General features: G+C 48.9%; 1 protein-coding gene and 1 long non-coding RNA gene across 7 annotated transcripts in view; one reads left to right on the top strand and one right to left on the bottom strand.

Moving 5' to 3' along the window:
* Positions 1-16,963, top strand: part of LOC126545130 (protein kinase C-binding protein NELL2-like) — a 102,590-nt gene that overhangs the window by 14,040 nt on the left and 71,587 nt on the right. Inside the window, exon 1 of one of the 4 annotated variants that reach the window (XM_050192855.3) lies at positions 11,440-11,590. The exons of the other annotated variants lie outside the window; for them this stretch is intronic. The gene's annotated coding sequence lies outside the window, so the exon portion shown is untranslated. Of the gene's footprint in view, positions 1-11,439; positions 11,591-16,963 lie in introns of those variants that run through there. 4 annotated transcript variants of the gene reach the window in all.
* Positions 1-16,963, bottom strand: part of LOC129388125 (uncharacterized) — a 52,334-nt gene that overhangs the window by 29,677 nt on the left and 5,694 nt on the right. The window lies entirely within an intron of this gene.

The raw sequence follows: 16,963 nt of genomic DNA, 5'->3' as shown, positions 1-16,963 counted from the left end.
TCCCAGTACTATAACTTGACGTTCGTGAACACGTCTTACCGTGAGGTTAGCTCGCAACGAGATAAACCGGGCGGCAGTCGACAGCGCGACGATGGGCCAAGGCATAGCGAAGACGGGGCGCTTGCTTTGCAGGTATTTTTCTTTTTTGCACGTGTATGAAGGTAGGTGCATAGGGCAAATTTCACGGCAAGAGGTTGGGGAGGCGCGAAATGCCACGCGTCCTGTGATGTCTTTGTAAGATGGCGTCCCTGATCCAGCATTTTATTTTTAATAACCTCCTTGCGAGAACGAGGCTAAGTATACCGCGCCCTTGCATGGTACCACGAGGTCCGTGCTTGCCAGTGGCGAAGCTATATATTTACTCGTTATACTGCGATGCATTATGGCAAACGCTGTACTGTCTGGCAATGCATATTGCATTGCCCCCCCCCCCCCTCCCCCAACACTTTACGTGAGCAAAGAGGACCGAAATGGGGTATTTTATTTGCACACGTGCAGCGTCCCGTGCACAGGCCGTTATTGGCCGCTTTTGAAGCGCACGAGGCCGCGTGTTTACGCACATGCACCCGTATTGGTAGCGCGATATGTGGCAACGGTGATGCTGACGTCATCGGCGCGTCGAACGCGCTGCGCGCTATAGCGTAAAAGGCGTGTACGGCTCCCATACCGAACTTCCGTGTTGCTGGCGTCGTTATCCCGGTGTTCCACGCACGCAGCCCGCTCTTCCCTTCGCCCTCTCATTCCGGCGTCCACAGCTGCCTCTGCGCGCGACAAGTCGCGATGCACGAAGCGCAGAGTTATTTATCCGGAGAGAGCCCAACGTCAGGTAGAATTTATCGTAGCTGCAGTCGATCTGTCACGTAATCGGTCCCGCCCCCCTTTCCTCCCTCCGCGTTTTTTTTTTCAATATTATTCAGTTTTGTTCAATTTTATTTGTGCGCGCTCTTCTCGAAGAAGTCGCTGTGCTTCACAGATATCGCCGAACGCCTGAACTTCCGCGTGCGTTTCAGTGAAGTCGTCCGAACATCTGTTTCGCGCGTGTTTCTTCGTACAACTCTCGGTTCTTTTGGCGCACAAAGTGAACACGTCGTAAACCCTGTAGCTCGCAACAGAGCTCATTGAATGACCCTTGTAATCGGCGGTTCGATGGCACGCGGGACAACACATTAAGAAATGTCACAACGGAGTATGACAGCACTGCCGGCATGTGGCGCATAATCTTTCGCATTTGGTGTCCGAGTTCCCTCTTGAATTCCAGAAACAGCGTTCGTTTTTATTATCAACGACTGCGGGGGGGGGGGAAGGGGCTTCGCCCTGTCGTATACAGTATAGCTGCGTTCGGTGGCGTCGGCACGTATGTGCTCAGCAGTGAAGTTTGAGTGCACTTGGTGGTGATTCACGTCGGCGCTGCGCCGCTGTTGGTGTATACGTGTAGAGAATCGCACTCGGGCATGCGAAATTGAGATATATCGCAGCGACGGTCCTTCGACCATAGAGAAATGAAAGAGGCGTTAATAAGGGCGTTTCGAAGTTTGCTAGTGGGCGCGTGGCGACCCGCCGTGGTTGCTCTAGTGGCTTTGTCGTTGCGCCGCTAAGCACAAGGTCGCGGGATCGAATCCCGGCCGCGGCGGCCGCATTCCGGTTGGGGCGAAACGCAAAAAAAAAGGAAGAAAAGAAGGAAAGAAAAACTCCCGTGCATTGGGGGTGCATTAAGGATCCCCAGCTGGTCGAAGTTATGCTGTGCTTCAATGCATAAAATAACGTTTTGGTAAGAAAGTAAGTGGAACTCCAATGCATTTCTCTGCAAAGTTCGGGAATTAATATCTCGAAACTGGTGTCATCCCGAGAATTCCTTCCAAGTGGATCCGCCTTGCGAAATCCACAGCTAGAAGTCGTAAATTGCAATATGGGCCATCCGGTAATGAGCTAAAATCATAATTAGTGAATTTTTTAATTAGTCGATTATGCATGTCAATTTTTCGTGTAAGTGATGTCCGCCTCTTGGAATGGACCAGCTCGTGAACTAGAATTGCGTTATCTGCCACAGGCAACCTTTAAAAGATTTTTTGAAAGTGTTCGCTGGAACACCCGGTATACATGCGGAAGCCCGCGCATATGTTTCCAGCAATTTTCAGCTGCAGAATCACAACTTTCTAAATAAATATATCGGTAATTAAAACGCACGAATTAGGTAAAACGCACGCATATACATTGCATTAGGTAAATTGATCAACTAGTTGATTGCCATTTTTGTACAATTTGTGTATTACGCATTTCGATTTCTTGCTCAAGTAATGTCCGCCTCTTCGAGTAATGCAGCTGTAGAACTTGAATTGTGCTATTTGCCACAGGCGATTTTTAAAATCCTGTACAGTCGCAAAAGAAAGTAATAATAAAGAAAAAGAAAACGGTATAACTGCGCTCTCTTGCTGGCAAAGCTTCCGGGGTGCTCCTATTTCGTTGCTATAGTCTGCCCACCTAGTTGCTTCTTTTTTTTTTTTTTTTTCATTTCTTCTCATGCACCCCTGCGGCAAACTAGTGCAGATGATGAGATAAAGAAAGAAAGGAACCATCGGTCACATATCGACCGCTCTAAGCGGCCGCCACTCGATAATCCCCGCCGCGGGCCTTACACGAAATCGCGCAACGGCCACGTGGCGGCCGCCTCGTCCGCCTGTCGTGCCCGACTCGCGCTGGCGTGCGACGTTATCGTGCTCCGGCTGCGCACGCAGCGTTGTCGTAGTTGCGCGTCCGTTCCATCACAACTAAGTGTCACCGAAAATTACGACCGAGCCGCCTGTCTGTCGTTGTTCCCGTATTGTCGTGAATCGTTAGCGCATTATGCTCCGAATGATTGTGATGGAAATTACCTTGTCAGTGACTGAAATCTCGGTGATCGTTTGCGTCAGTTAGAAAGAACGTGGTGTCAAATGCAGAGAGTCGTGGACAAGGCTTGGGGACGCTTGAGTGGCGTGTTTCTGACGGACCTACTTTTTTGAAGCTCAGTGTATTTTGCCGGTGAAGTGAGCTAGATATGGTGTTGATAGAGTCTGTTGTCCTTCTTGAATTTTGTTTAACGGACAATTAATAAAGAAAAAAGAAATAACTCAGTGCCCTTCCACTCGGCGAAGAAGGATGACCAGCGAAGGATGACCTCAATGGCAAACTGCACCTCCGCCGCGGGTCGACCCCGTGTTGCACTATCTTCGGGATCGGCCCACGTGTGGGGAGTGCTTAACGCCTGCTTCGCCTCCGCCGCGGGTCGGCCCGGCAGTGCACTATATTCGGGATTTTTTTCCACAGGTGGACACGATAGTGAGGAAAGTGGCCCTTAACACCTTCGCTGTAAAAGAAAAATACCACGCCCAGCTAAGCTATACTGTTTCCAAGTTTCGTTATAATGGCATTCAAGTTTTCTATATATATCGAATTTAGTCATTATTTCTTTAATTCGCTAAAATTCAGTCACAGGAGACCTGGACATAACGCATGCATGAACGATTGCGTTATAATTTGGGAGGTACTAGAAAGGAACATCTAAAACTAAGTTTTCTTTTTATGATGTGGCACATGGTTGTGTGAAGAATAACCGTTTGTTCACTGAATTTCGCCAACAGATTGGTTGAAGAAATAATATACATGCAGGAGGAGTTCCGTGAACCGTTTTCTTGTACTAAATAGACACATGTTGTAAGTTAGTGTCGTCATTATTTTGTAACAGTCTACTGCAGGAACATTTAAATTAATCTGAACCTGCCAGATATGGTTGCGAATTCGCTCGGAATCCGCTAAGAATAATTTGAACCGGCACACCGAGTATAGAAAAACTGCTTGCTACAAACGCACTTTTTGTTCTAGGCTATAGTCTGGAGTGCTTTGCACTTCATAGTATATATATATATATATATATATATATATATATATATATATATATATATATATATATATATATATATATATATATATATATATATATATATATATATATATAGTCACACCGAGTAGCCCATATTTGGGGTAAGAACGCGCCATGTTCTTTTTCGATGGTCAAAGCGCCTTTCCTCGTAATTTATGTTTTTCTGAACACTGCCCCTGTGGCCTTCGTAATTTTCTTTCTAGCGCCGAAGATGTGAGAAATGAAGGATAATGTTCGTGCGCCAATATTCAGCTCCTTTTACTCCTGAAGTGGCACGACGATAACGCCGCGTAGCGTAACTGCGTTCGCAAACTATGGAGTAACATGATGACAGAAAAAAAAGAAAAGGAAGAACAATAACTATGATGAAGATTTCCATTGGTATCCCCTTCGAAACGGGGTGGCGACAAATAGTCACCTAGCCAACTTGATCTGATCAGGATTTACTATATACATCTGTCGCAGTCTAGCCTATCTCTCCTTGATCTTGCCTCTGACCATTAGAACACCTATCGCCGTTCTGTGTTTACCAGCATATACCGCTGATGACTCTAAATGAGCTCTCGCTACTCTCGACCGCTGACCAGTCGATGCCTATCCGTCCTCCTCGAACGCCAGCGCTCGTTGTGGAAGGCGGACGTTCCCCACGCGAGTCTCGCCGTGTACATCTCGTATACAGGCACTCCACTGTGCCAGGTGCCGAGCCGGGCTTTCGCTGCACACGCGCCTCATCCTGTTGAGAGAGCGCGCCTGTGCGGCCCCCATGCCGAGTCTGCGGTCGTCACTCTGCTCATTTTTCTTTTTCGCCCCCCAGGAATGTGCTGTCATTGCTGTGCATCCAAATGAGATGACAGGATCGTGCAGGCGGTGGTGATATATCGGCTGTGGGCGACCTTTGGGCGACCGCGCGGCTTGCGCATGCGCATTCGCGAATAAAGAAGATTGATTGCGCGCAGCGTGCCTCGCGTCGGGCGCCCCGACCACGTGATCTTTCGTTCTCGTCTGCGTGTTTGTATTGTTTTTTTTTTTTGCTTTCTTTTCCCGTGCTCATATCGTCACCGTAGGCTATACGTACAACGTGTCAGGTCGCGGCATTTGAACAAATCCTTCGCGAGGTTAGCGGCACGCGCAAGGATTCCTCCTTTCGCATGCGCTGTTCCCTGGAACGGCTTAAGGTACACCACCGGCCGTGGGTATACATATGGATTACCTGCGCCGATCCGCTCAAGTTGGCGCGTTACAAGGTCGTTAACAGCACACAAGGCAGAGGAGCGGTTTGCGAAGAGCTCGCACGAGCGCATCGCTCCAACTCTTTCTCGGCAGCGCTTTATATGCCGCTCACGCCATTTTTGTTGTTGTTGACTGTTTTGGTTATTTTCTGTTTAATATCACACTTCGAAGCACGCGAAGCCGGCGCCTCCAAGAGGCGCAGACATCCCCTCACGTGCAATCTAATAATACAAAAGAAATGTTGATGAAAATATGCGCCGCGAAAAATAATATAAAACGCAGAACGGCTAGCTGGCAAAAGCGCATAGTTAAATTAATTCAAATGGAGACATCCTTTTGTTCTAATCGTTTGTCTTCTGTAGAACTGCAGTTGGTGCATTGACTTTATTGGCGCCCACTGCATTTGAGCGTCTCGGCGTATACTGGCTGTGGAGGGAGGAAAAGGGGGCGTTTTATTTTCCCGAACGGTGGCCGGTGTCGAGGTATTCGCAAACTGATCCTCGCTGCCATCCCGGGTTCCCGAGCAGCGTGCTGCACCGACCGCGGCGCCAATAACAAATGTTTTGCCAAAACTGAGCATTATTTAATCAGTAAGCTCTGAAAATAAGATGCAGTCGGAACAACGTTCCGTCCGAATGTCAATCTCTGAAACTTTTCTTTTTTTTTTTTTAACTACAAAGAATTTTTGTGATCATTGAACAACAGAATCCTTTGATTTTAAAAATGATTTTCTTTCTATCTACGCTGAAAGACAGCGTTATCCGCCGTAGTTATCCAGCGTCCATGACGTTACGCTCCTGCGCTCGAGGTTGCGGTTTCGATCCCAGCCGAGGCAGCCACATTTCGATCGGGGCGAAATGAAAAAAAAATATATATGATTGTGTAAAAGAGCCCTAAGCGGTCAAAATGTGATTCCGGAATCCTACATTATGGCGTAATCCCGTGGTTATGGCACGTAAACCTGTTTTTGTTCTGTTTCGTTTTTTTTTTTTAAAGACGACGGTCTTTTTGATTTTAACAGAATTAGTCCTTATATAAGGTACATGGAAAATTTAGTCATGAATACTGGAAACCAAGTGAAGCGTTTTGTTGATTTCAATTAACATTTGCGTGCGGCTTCACCATCTAAGTAAGTGTATAGGCAGACAGTTATAATATGGGCGAGGAAGTGAGTCTTAATTTCTGAAAAAGAAAGATTCGGCTACTTATCGAGCCAGTCATATGTTCATTTTAGCATGGTTATCTATACTCTGTTACAAACGCATCGCAGCATTTGACTCTTTCGTGCTACCCGAAAACTGCAGTCAGTAAAAAAAAAAGAGAAAATAAGTAAATGTTACTCCCTTAAAGGAGTCAACTGTATGTACCCTCTAAAACAGTCGCACCCTTTGGGGTTTATATCTGCCGCACAACGATAATGGTCATCTGTCTTGCTTGCGTTTCCTTCCTTGAAAACGCTGCGCTCGTTACTTTCCTGTCGAGAATGCTTTGTCGTGCCGATAACGCGCATGCCGTTCGTGACTTGGAAGTACCGGGCTCGCAGATGCAGACAAGACAGACGATGATTAGTGTTCTGAGGCAAATATACACCCCAAAGAGTGCGACTGCTTTTAGAGTGTAAGAAAGTTGTTCCGCAATATCACTATAGATGCCATCCGCAGAATATTTCAATCAATGCGCGAAGAAGTGGTAAACAGAAGACAAAAAAGTGATGAGTCGCCGCACTTTCTCCCTCTCTCCCAGTGTGCGTGTATGCGTGCCTGTGTTGTGACAACAGAAAATGTTTACAGTTTCTCACCTGGGCGCGGCACACGCGCTTGCCTGCGCACATTTTACGCATTCACTTCTGCCCCCGCTGCTGCAATTTGTTTGTTTGTTTGTTTGTTTGTTTGTTTGTTTGTTTGTTTGTTTGTTTGTTTGTTTACACACACGGCAGCCCTATTGGGGGTATAGCCGGAGTGGAACGCTTGTGTACAAGGAAATGAAAAATGAATTGTCGCCATTGTACAGGCGTGTAATCAACACATCGAATAACACGGATACAAATCTCTCGAATGATTGGCCAACAAAGGGTGTTAATCATGTCTGCGAACTGAACCCGGGTAGTTACATGGTAACGCGGGTCAGCTGATATTGAATTTGAAAGGTTTCTGGTTGACGAAAATAATCTGCACCTAAACGTATCGCTGCGCGATAAGAGAGGCATGCACGAGGTTAAGCTTATGTAAATTGCTCGTCCTAACGGGCCTAGTACGTGTTGAATATTTTATGTTAGACTGTGCGACAAGAAGCACTGTTAATGGAGCGCAGAAATGTTAATGACTCAACAGCATGACGTGAGGAGTCGGACATGAGGCGTCGCAAAGAGAAAGTTGAGAAAGGTGAATATGGCGCGATGTGAGCCCTTCGATGCGCTCCCGTCATGATGAATGAAAGACCGGCTGCTGTCGTAGTCGCGTCACAACCACGCGGCGGAAGCCGTCGCCGTTGCACTGTCCGTGCATACGCTGGCGGGCCACCGTTGATCCCGACGAAATTCGTTCCTTACGCGAAGCAGAAGTGGCACGAACATTCTCCATCTTCGTACTCTTTTCAGGCGCCAATTAATTCTGTTCATTACAAATTTCATCTCCACATTTCTTGTATCTGCGGAATCGCGAAAAGCGTACAGCTGCCGAAGTTATTAAGGAATTTGCATTTATTCGGTGAGTGTGGTCAAGTTTACAGAAAGCGCGAGAAGCGCAGGAATATGACGTCAACTATTCCATGTTTACAGCGCACTCGCTAGGCACCCCTGCTTAACCACTTCTAAAATATTCCTGATGCGAAGCGATGTGTTGGACGACGAGAGGAGTGAACTCGCCGCATGACGGCGTACTGACGCCGAGAGCATATACACCCAGCTCGTTTCACGGGACGCACTTCGCACAGATTAAATGAATTTGCAGGCGCGTGTCCGCTCGGAAGTGTTTCAAGGTGCGACACGTCGTAAACGTCGCTATTTTCATCAGTGTTTTTGCTTCTGACGGGCTTTGTTGGCGAGCGTCCGAAGGGCATATACAGGGTTTATGTCCCCCCCCCCCCCTTTTTTTTTATGAGACTGATGTTTGGGCTCTGCATTTTTATTTCCGTTTTTTCTTTCTTGCAAATACGCTGCTACGTCGCCAGGCGGACATTAGGAGCAAGAAAAGTTCAACGATTATTTCGCTAATCACCTATAATGTGCTAACTAACTTTCTTATTGTTGGCTTTAGGGCATACATATGTTGTAATTGCGAAACTGAAGCCGTGGAGCAGTGAAATCGTGTCTGCTTATCAGAAGACCTACGACTGGCACCACTTTCTCGATATCCGTTCCCAAAATCGTTCAAAAATGCCTCGCCGTTCCAATTAAGAATCGCCCCGGACTGTGAGAGGCACGCTTTTAGGAAACTGTTAACTGGAACGCCCATGTATTTCGTAGCACGCCTTAAGTTCCCATATCTCGAAAGTGGTGCTAGTCATGGGTTTCCTGCTAAGCAGATATGACTTCTCATCGGCTTCAATTTCTCACTTACAATATGAACACTAAAGTTAGTAATTAGCGGGGTAGTCAGTATGTCTTATTTAATTAACGAAGTTGTCGAATGTTTCTTTTTTTTGTGCTAATTTCCGCCTATATAGCCATGTAGCCATTCTGCAGAAACTGCAGGGGTCTAGACATGGTGGTTTCATTAAAAAAAAGAAAGGTTCCGCATAAAAGAGGAAACACTTGGTGTATGCGTGTCCATGACACATTGCCTTTTATTCTCATCTGGAAATGGGAGAACAGGAGGGAACGATCCACGAGGACGTAAAACCCTTTTAACCTTTACACATACGAGTCCCAAAAGACTTTACCCTCTAGAACAGCCTGCTAAATTTGGCGGGCAAGTGAGATAATGAGTTGCAAGGAGCCTGGATATATGCAGTACCCTTCAGGGGCGCCAATTTCGCTAAGCGGTTACAACGCTGTTATAAGAGAGAGAGAGAGAGAGAGAATGAAGAGGAAAGGCAGGGAGGTTAACCAGATATGAGTCTCCGGTTTGCTACCCTACACTGGGGATGGGGGATAGGGGTTAGAAAGATGACAGAGAGGAAAACGCAAAAAAAACGCTGTTATAAAATTTACTCTGAAATGAACTAGAATGCTACGTATATGCTCCAATGAATGTGGCGTGTTTCTTTCATTTGAAAGCGTATAAAATCGTGTACGTGAAGTTGAGTACGAGACAAAATACTCTGGTGTTTGTATGTGCGTGTGTGTGCGTATGTAAGATATATATATATATAGAGAGAGAGAGAGAGAGAGGAGATTTGGGTGCCAAAAACGCGCGACCGGAAGTTTTGTTAGATCGCAAGTACACATGGGCGGCCACTGTGCGGATAAAAGTGGGCACAGGAATGTCGCCGACGCGTTCGCACGGGGTTACTTGCCGCAGTCCATGCGCGCCAGCGCGGAACCGTCGAGTTCCGTCTCCGCGTAGCCGCGTTTACGGAACTCGGCTCTTTAAAGAGCGCTCGCGTCTCCTCTCGATCGCGGAGCCTAAACGCGCCGGATGCCGGCAGGTGTGCGCGACGCATTGCACCGCCGGAGGACGACAAGTTGCGCGCGTCGTGCGAGCGCATCGAGCTTGGCTTTCCAGTGAGGGGAGGGCGGCTGAAAAACAGTCTGCAGCGGGGAGGCTGCAGGGTTTGCTACGCCCCGCGCCACTCTGCAAACAAGGCGGGGAGTTCCGGCCTAGTGGGAATATCCGACCCCTGGCTCTGTGAGTGTGTGTGCCGATTTTGTTAGGGGTGGAAGCGCTCGACTGCGCTGCGGATTGCACGAAGCGAAGCAGAGGGGGTACGAGCGAAGGGACTGTTGCGACCCTTTGGGCGGGGATCCTGCAGAGACTGACCAGACTGCCGTCATAGGGGAGGGGGGTCGCCCTTAAGCAGACCCACCGCAAATGCAGTCACGCGAGTCGAGCGGTGAGCCAAAAGCTAGGCGCAGGTATAAAGGCGTTCTGTCTTCCGCCAGTGCCGCCATTGACGTCGGGAAAGCGGAGGTTAGACAAGAAGGAATAAGGCGCACTCTGACGCATCCAGGAGACCAGGCGCAGCGGTGTGGGTGCGAGCGAGGTATTTAGGCTCTGGACGGGGCCGGCTGGAGCGAAATCCGAGTTAATTCGCACATTTTTCTTCCTTTTCGAAGCCTGCGAGAAACCCGTTTATTCTCACGCGCCCCGTGCTTTCTTTCTTTCGTCTTTTTTTTTTCTTTTCCGAGATCTTAAGCAACTTCCGAAAAGGATGCCCATGAAGAAATGCCGCACTTATTTATTTATATTTTCTTTTTTAGAATGCAGGGGGAGCGGGGTGCGTTGCTGCTGCATCACGAAGCTCCTTTCGCCGGATTCCTTCGAAATTATTTGACCCTGGCTACACGAAGTACACAGCATATTCCCGGAGAAAAAGGCTAGAAGTCACGCAAACTGCTGCTCGTAACCCGCCATTTGCACGCCGACGTAGTCTTCTCTAAACCGCGTATAGCGCGTGAGGGTAGCTTTCAAAAGCCTTGTCTGTGAGTGGCGCCCGAGGTCTGTGACTACTGAGCGGTTGCTCGGCTGTCTTTGCCTTATTTTCCTTTTCTAACTTGCCGCTTGCCTTCTGTTCCTCTGTGACTGGTTAGCTGAGCAACGTGTGCAAGTCAGGCCAATAACCCCTTCGAAGGCTTTCATCGCTTTGTCACCTCGTGGAAGAAAGAAGGGCAGAATAGAGACAAACAAATGTGATGAAGCGAGTAAGGTGGCGGCGTTGCGAGACCTCGGAGAGAGTCTAGCACAGAGTGGGCGCAGCCCGCCTCCCACCGGCGTGAAAGGCGGCAGCAGCCGGCGGCGGAGCGAGCGCCGTCCCACACCCCCCAACCGGGGCCGGCGTCGTCTATCGATTCCGTCCAGGTCGCGGTCTTGATCGATACTTCGGGGAAAGGAAGCGTCGGCCACCGCTGCCAGTGCAACAGCGACCACACGCAGCAAAGCGGCTCGTCGTCTGCTACCGCTCTTAGCGCGGCGTCCAGGCCGCGGCTCGGACCGGCTCGGCCACGGGATAAATAGCCGCTCCTGCGCGCCGGGCACTGTCTGCGGGCCGGAAAGAAAAGCGTAGAGTTGAAGCCCCCGGTGGCGCCACTTGTTATTGGCCGGCGGCCTCCGCCGCCCGCGGAGCTCGGCTGCACGGCGGCGCTGCGCGCGCTTGGTCGTGCCGCTGCGTCTGCTGCCACCACTGCTGTTGATTTAACCCGCCGGTGCCGGCGGCGGTGGTTGGTGGTGGTGGTGGGGTGGCAGTGATGGTAAGGGTGGTGGTGCTGGTCAGCTCTGGGTGAACCGGGGCGTCGCCTAGCGAGCCGCTCCAATTTTGTCGGCACAGCGGCGCGCGACCTATAGCAACGTGAGTTTTGTCTCCTGCATGCGATGTGTTTTATAACCCGTTGCTTCACTTTAGCTTTCCTGCCCAACCGGTTGTTTTTCACGAGAAGAAACGCATCGTAGGCGCCTCACTCTTAAAGCGCATATGCTCACAATAATTAAGTTTCTGAACCGCCGGTTACAATGCAGGCTACAATGCGCTACAGTGTAGACTTCGCAACTGTAGCATCAGGAAAGTGACGTGTGAAAATTAGGTCCTGTGGGTCTGAGCTGCATACTTGTCTTTATTTGGCTGCGGAGCAACGTAGAAGCATATGTTCCTTTTTTTTTTTTTTTTTTTTGCCTGCCGCATGCATTGCACCGCGGAGGAGAGAAAAAACACAAAAAACAACGAAATGGTCACGGTACCAAAATGGGCGGCACGGAAGTCGATCTGGTGACCTTGAGCCCAGAACTGAGTGCTATACGAGGAAAAAGGAAACCGGAAAGGTCGCTTGGAGGCTCTGCCGGCGAGGAAAAGCTTTTCCCGCAGCACCGAGTTCTTTCCACGCTCAATGCTTTCCCCATTGCGCGGATGTAAATGCCGTATAAGTGAAGCACGCTCATTTATCTACATCATTAGCTTTCGAAACCTGGCATTCGTCCAATTCAGTGCCGCTAGGATATGGAAGAAGAAAGTACTTTAAAAAAATAAAAAAAAAATGAGACCGACGATGCGAGTTAGCCTCGAGTGGACACGGTACTGTTTGCAACGGTCCGGAAGCCAACATGCTAAAGTAATGAGGAAGAGCGTTTGATTTCAACACTAGCGATCGGTTTCCGTTTGTAGCTGTGTCAGTTAATATTTTCGTTGTATCGTGGAAGGAATCCGAGGCGCGCAAAAATAACATCGAATGAAACTAGTCTCGCTGAAGCAGTGCTGAGAATTGATCGCAAAACGCAGTCACGTGCAAGCGACAAGGTTCGGCGATTCCAACGGACGCGACACACCTAACTTGTCGCTTCTCGAACTCACTCTCTGCTCCGGAGCGTTCGTCCGCGGCCCGTCTGTGTTGAATTGTATATGGAATGCTTGCCTAGTGTTTAGTCCTTGATGCCATCGCATCAAGACACTCGGCAAACGCTCCCCATATAATTCACTTGAGTTGACTGCTCCAGTAGTTCAGTTCCATATACAATTTCGTTGAGTTGAACCTCTCCGTATATTATTCAGTTCGGTGCCTTTGGACTGCAGCATTAGGACCATCGGAATTCGCTAAACGCGATATGTACATTTCAACCCACAGACTGGCAGCACGGAAAACTCTCCGGAGCGTATAGTGGTACCGAGCGGCGTAACACAAGTGCTGTTCTTGTCGTACTTTTCGTTTGTATCTGCATTCTAGCTTTTTTTTTTTTAGCTGCGTTCTGTTATCATGTTTGCCCTTTCTTTTACTGCAGTAGGCAGCTTGTATTTTTGATCTGGATAACAATTATACGGACACCCCAGATGCATTTCTGCCGTCGGCGTCGCCGTGAGGTTCCGTAAGAGTGAAAGCGTGTGAGGGTGAGCCGGCGAACGCGGTTCAATTGTAGAGAAAGAAAACGCGGCCCAGATGCGTGCCCCCCTCTCCTCGCGCGCGAGGCATGACAGTAGATGGAGGAGGGGCGTTCTTCTCCGACGGCTACTAGAGTGCCTCGATGTCCTCTTCGTCCGCCGCTCCGTATATACAACCGCGGCGTCTGCTACGGCGTTGGCCACGCGAATCGAGGACGCCGGAGTAGACGCCTTTGGTGGACGCCGCAGGGAGCGTTGCCGGCGCTCGTGTGTCTCGAAAGCGATCTTCGACGTGGTCAAAGTGCGCGCCCGCGCGGGCCTCATCTGCAAAGTGATCTGCGATGTTTGCAGAGTGCGCGTGTAGTGCTGTTAGCTTCGTATGCGCTGTGCTTTCGACCTTTCGTTCGCGTTGAAGCGAGAGTTCAGTTCGCTTGCTGCTGCCGTGATTCCTCACTCCAGAATTTCGACAGCGAGTTTCCGCGCTCATCGAGCGAGATGTATTCATGTTTACCTCTGCGCGCGTGACACCGTGCTGGTTAAGTTAGTTAAAACACGTTGGCGGGCTAGTTGGTTTGAATCCATGATAGAATGTGTAAGCATGACTGAACGAGGACGTAGAAAGAAGCAGACACACAAAGACAGCGCTGTCTCTGTGTGTCTGTTTCTACGTCATCGTTGAGTCACGCTTACACATTCTATCATTGTTAATTTAGTTAGTAAGCGAATGTTTACAAGTTTATATAGCCGATAAAACTACTATCCTTACTTCGTACAGCTATCCTACCAATTTGCTATCGCAATCGCTGCTTCGCCTTTCGGGCGGAACTGCGATTTTTTTTCTTTGTTTCCTTTTGCGTTTGAATGTCAGGCAATGACATAATGACGATGGTTGTAACTATAGTAATGTAACGAACGCTACCGCTGTTCTTCGATCTGTATGCGCCAACGTGTCACAAAGAAGTCGAGTGGATCGGAGAACATGACAACTTCCGTGTGCGGGAAAATGGAGAGGGGAATGCAATACATGGCCCGCTATGCCCGTGTATGATGCACGTTGCTCGTTGTGCGGTGAAGAATCAGCGAGGAGGGGTACACCTGGGACTGCCGCCTTGGTGCTCGTGACATAAGCTTTTTAATCATAGGCTTGCCAGGAAATTACGCAAGGAACAGTGTGTGTGGTTGTGCAGAACGTAGGATTAAATTCCTACCTGCAGCTGTAGCTCAGTATCTATGGTGTTTTGCCGACGTGCGAAAGGTCGCGGTTTCGGCTCACTGTTTCTTTTTCCGCATTTTCATGGGAGCGAAATGAAGAGTGAAGGGGAAAAAAAGCCCTGCTTGTTTACTTAGATTTACATGCGCTTTAAACAACCCATGGTGGCCGAAATTAATACCTCTCCCCCCACACACACTATACAGCGTCTCATAGCGTGTGTGTTTCTTCTGGATGTCAAAGCCCCCGATTAATTTCTTTCTTTAATATTTATCGAAGCGTTTTTAATTTAGCTATGACACCGGTGTGTCTAGAACGTTATAATCAGAATTCGTATTAAACAGATGGTGAGCTAAAAATCGGTAGAGTAGCTCGTGAAATGAGGAAAATACAAAGATGAAAATATTTTGCGGGTTCGGTATTGCAAGCAGTGCTTTTCTGAAAAGAAAATGTGGCATATCCGTCTAAGCTTATAGGACGTACGTAGCTGCAAAAAGGAAATCCATACTTGCACAGTACGAAAAGTTCTTGCTGGTCCGGGGATCGATTCCGGCAGCTCTGCATGCACTGGCGCCTTCACGGAAACGAAACAAGCTCGGGAGGAGCGGCGCTGGTTGGCGTTTAGGACACAATGCCAGCCCAACGACACAGCCACGATGAAAGACAATGAAGGCACGCCACGAGCGCCTGTGACGTGTGTCTCTGTGTCTTTCATTCTGGTAAGCGAAACCAGCTCGTAGATTTCGCTCCTTTAATCAGCATTCTCGCACTTTTAGTTGTCGACAGATCCATACCCGAGCTGGCAGCTGCTCGCCTCTTGCTCATCTCACTCGGTATGGTGCTAATTCTACATTGGCCTAACCAACCGTTCTCAATAAACGTGTATCGCTCTTTATTTGAAACGTTTCGTTGCACATTACGAGTTGACTTCGCGCCAATGGCAGCCGAGCGTTCCGGGAAGCTATCAATCATCTCCGAGCGCCTCTCTACGTATAGTCTACGTATAGTCGGCATCCGCGGCCAGCGCTCGCTTGTGCTGCTTTTGTGTGACTGTATAGCGGTTCTTGCGATACGCGTCGGCCTATACATAATGGATAGCCTCAGTCTGTGTGACCGTTTACGACACACTCTTTCGTGTTTTTTTGTGCACTCTTTCGTTTGGCGAATCAGGTGATGCGAACAGTGTGCTTTTAGCACATACGCCGTTTCGCCTTTACAGGCTTCTTGTTTGCTCAGATTACTGCACTTCTGAAATAACGACAATACACGTGCCAGTGGTCGAGAGGCTGCATATAAGCCACGCACGATGATGTGCGGTCGTCATAAAGCTTGATGGGCCCGGAGACAGGCGACAATTGGCTGTTATTGTAATTAAGAATAATTAATTCTTTAAAAAATCAACAAGAGGTAGAGCGCAACGTTGACTCGCAGATACGCCCTACTCGTGAATTGAAATGCCCACTTACGTACATGTCGTTATACTGAGCACATAATTTTTGGAAAGATCGAATATATTGCGTGTAAATGCACATACAAGGTCGCTACCGCGGGAAGTAACAACAGTTCAATTGAAAACACTGATACGCCGAAGAACAAAACACTAGGGGTTACACATGCACTGCGCATACCGTCGTAGTCTAGGCATTACGGACTGCGGGATTCGAGAAAACGTCGAATTTCAGAGTATATAGTTTGTCACCGTGGCGAATGTAACCGTACGCAACACCACGTTGTTTGCTACACCGCCGGTTGCGGAAGTAATAAACGTTTTCTCCGATCTGGCAGTGCTTATAACCTTTTTTGACGCCGGCTGCATGCACGTGGAACGCGTATACCTCTCTATAACTACATACCATTAAATATGCGCGCGTGGCCTGCGAGAGCGGCGATGAAATGTGTGCCACATGCGCTTGATGCCATTACGTGTGCCCTTGTGACACGGATATCGCGTACACGTTACGCGGAAAAACAGGGAAAGCTGTTTTCGCCACCAGATGGGCGATTTCCTCCGGTGACGTCCTTGGCTTCGGTGCGAGCAGGCGTGGGAGGGACGCCTGTCCGCGCGCCGAGTCGCGCCGCTGCTGCTCGGGCCTGTCCCATGTTTTCTCTTCCCGTCGCGCAAATGTTTAAAAAAGGGAACACGGGCGGCGGGGTCGCCGCGCTGCTTATCCCGTGCACCGAATGACGCAACTTGCAGGGCGCCGCGTGGCCTTGGACTCGCGTGTTCGAAATTCGTTAACTGATGCCACTCTCGAAGCTGTCGCATCGGCGACCTATAGATACCCTTCCATAGCCACCATACCTAAGCCATTCCCCGTAATCAGCCTTGAGAACGCTACCGCCATCGTCGTTCTCATCATCATCGTCGTCGTCGTCATCGTCGTAGTTGCCTCTGTCGCCATCTGAACCTATCTTGGCGGTGGTAGTGCCAGGGTAAAGCTGTGTGCCCATAAATACATTCTTTCTTCTTTTTTTAAAAGCATGGCTGCGCCGGTTATTGTGTACACGCGGGCGATTCTCTGGCTGTCGTGTGCAAACCGCTGTCGCGCATATGCTGACATGCGAACATGCCCGTGCGCCTGCTAAAGAAATTTGAAACGTGCTGTTTTGAAGGTTGAACAGGACGAATTCGCTGAAAACACCGGTAC

Source organism: Dermacentor andersoni, chromosome 10 (assembly GCF_023375885.2).
Source record: "Dermacentor andersoni chromosome 10, qqDerAnde1_hic_scaffold, whole genome shotgun sequence".
In the NCBI taxonomy this organism is placed as follows: domain Eukaryota; kingdom Metazoa; phylum Arthropoda; class Arachnida; order Ixodida; family Ixodidae; genus Dermacentor; species Dermacentor andersoni.
The sequence above is the reverse complement of the archived record's forward strand: the minus strand, read 5'-3'. Positions and strand labels throughout refer to the sequence as shown.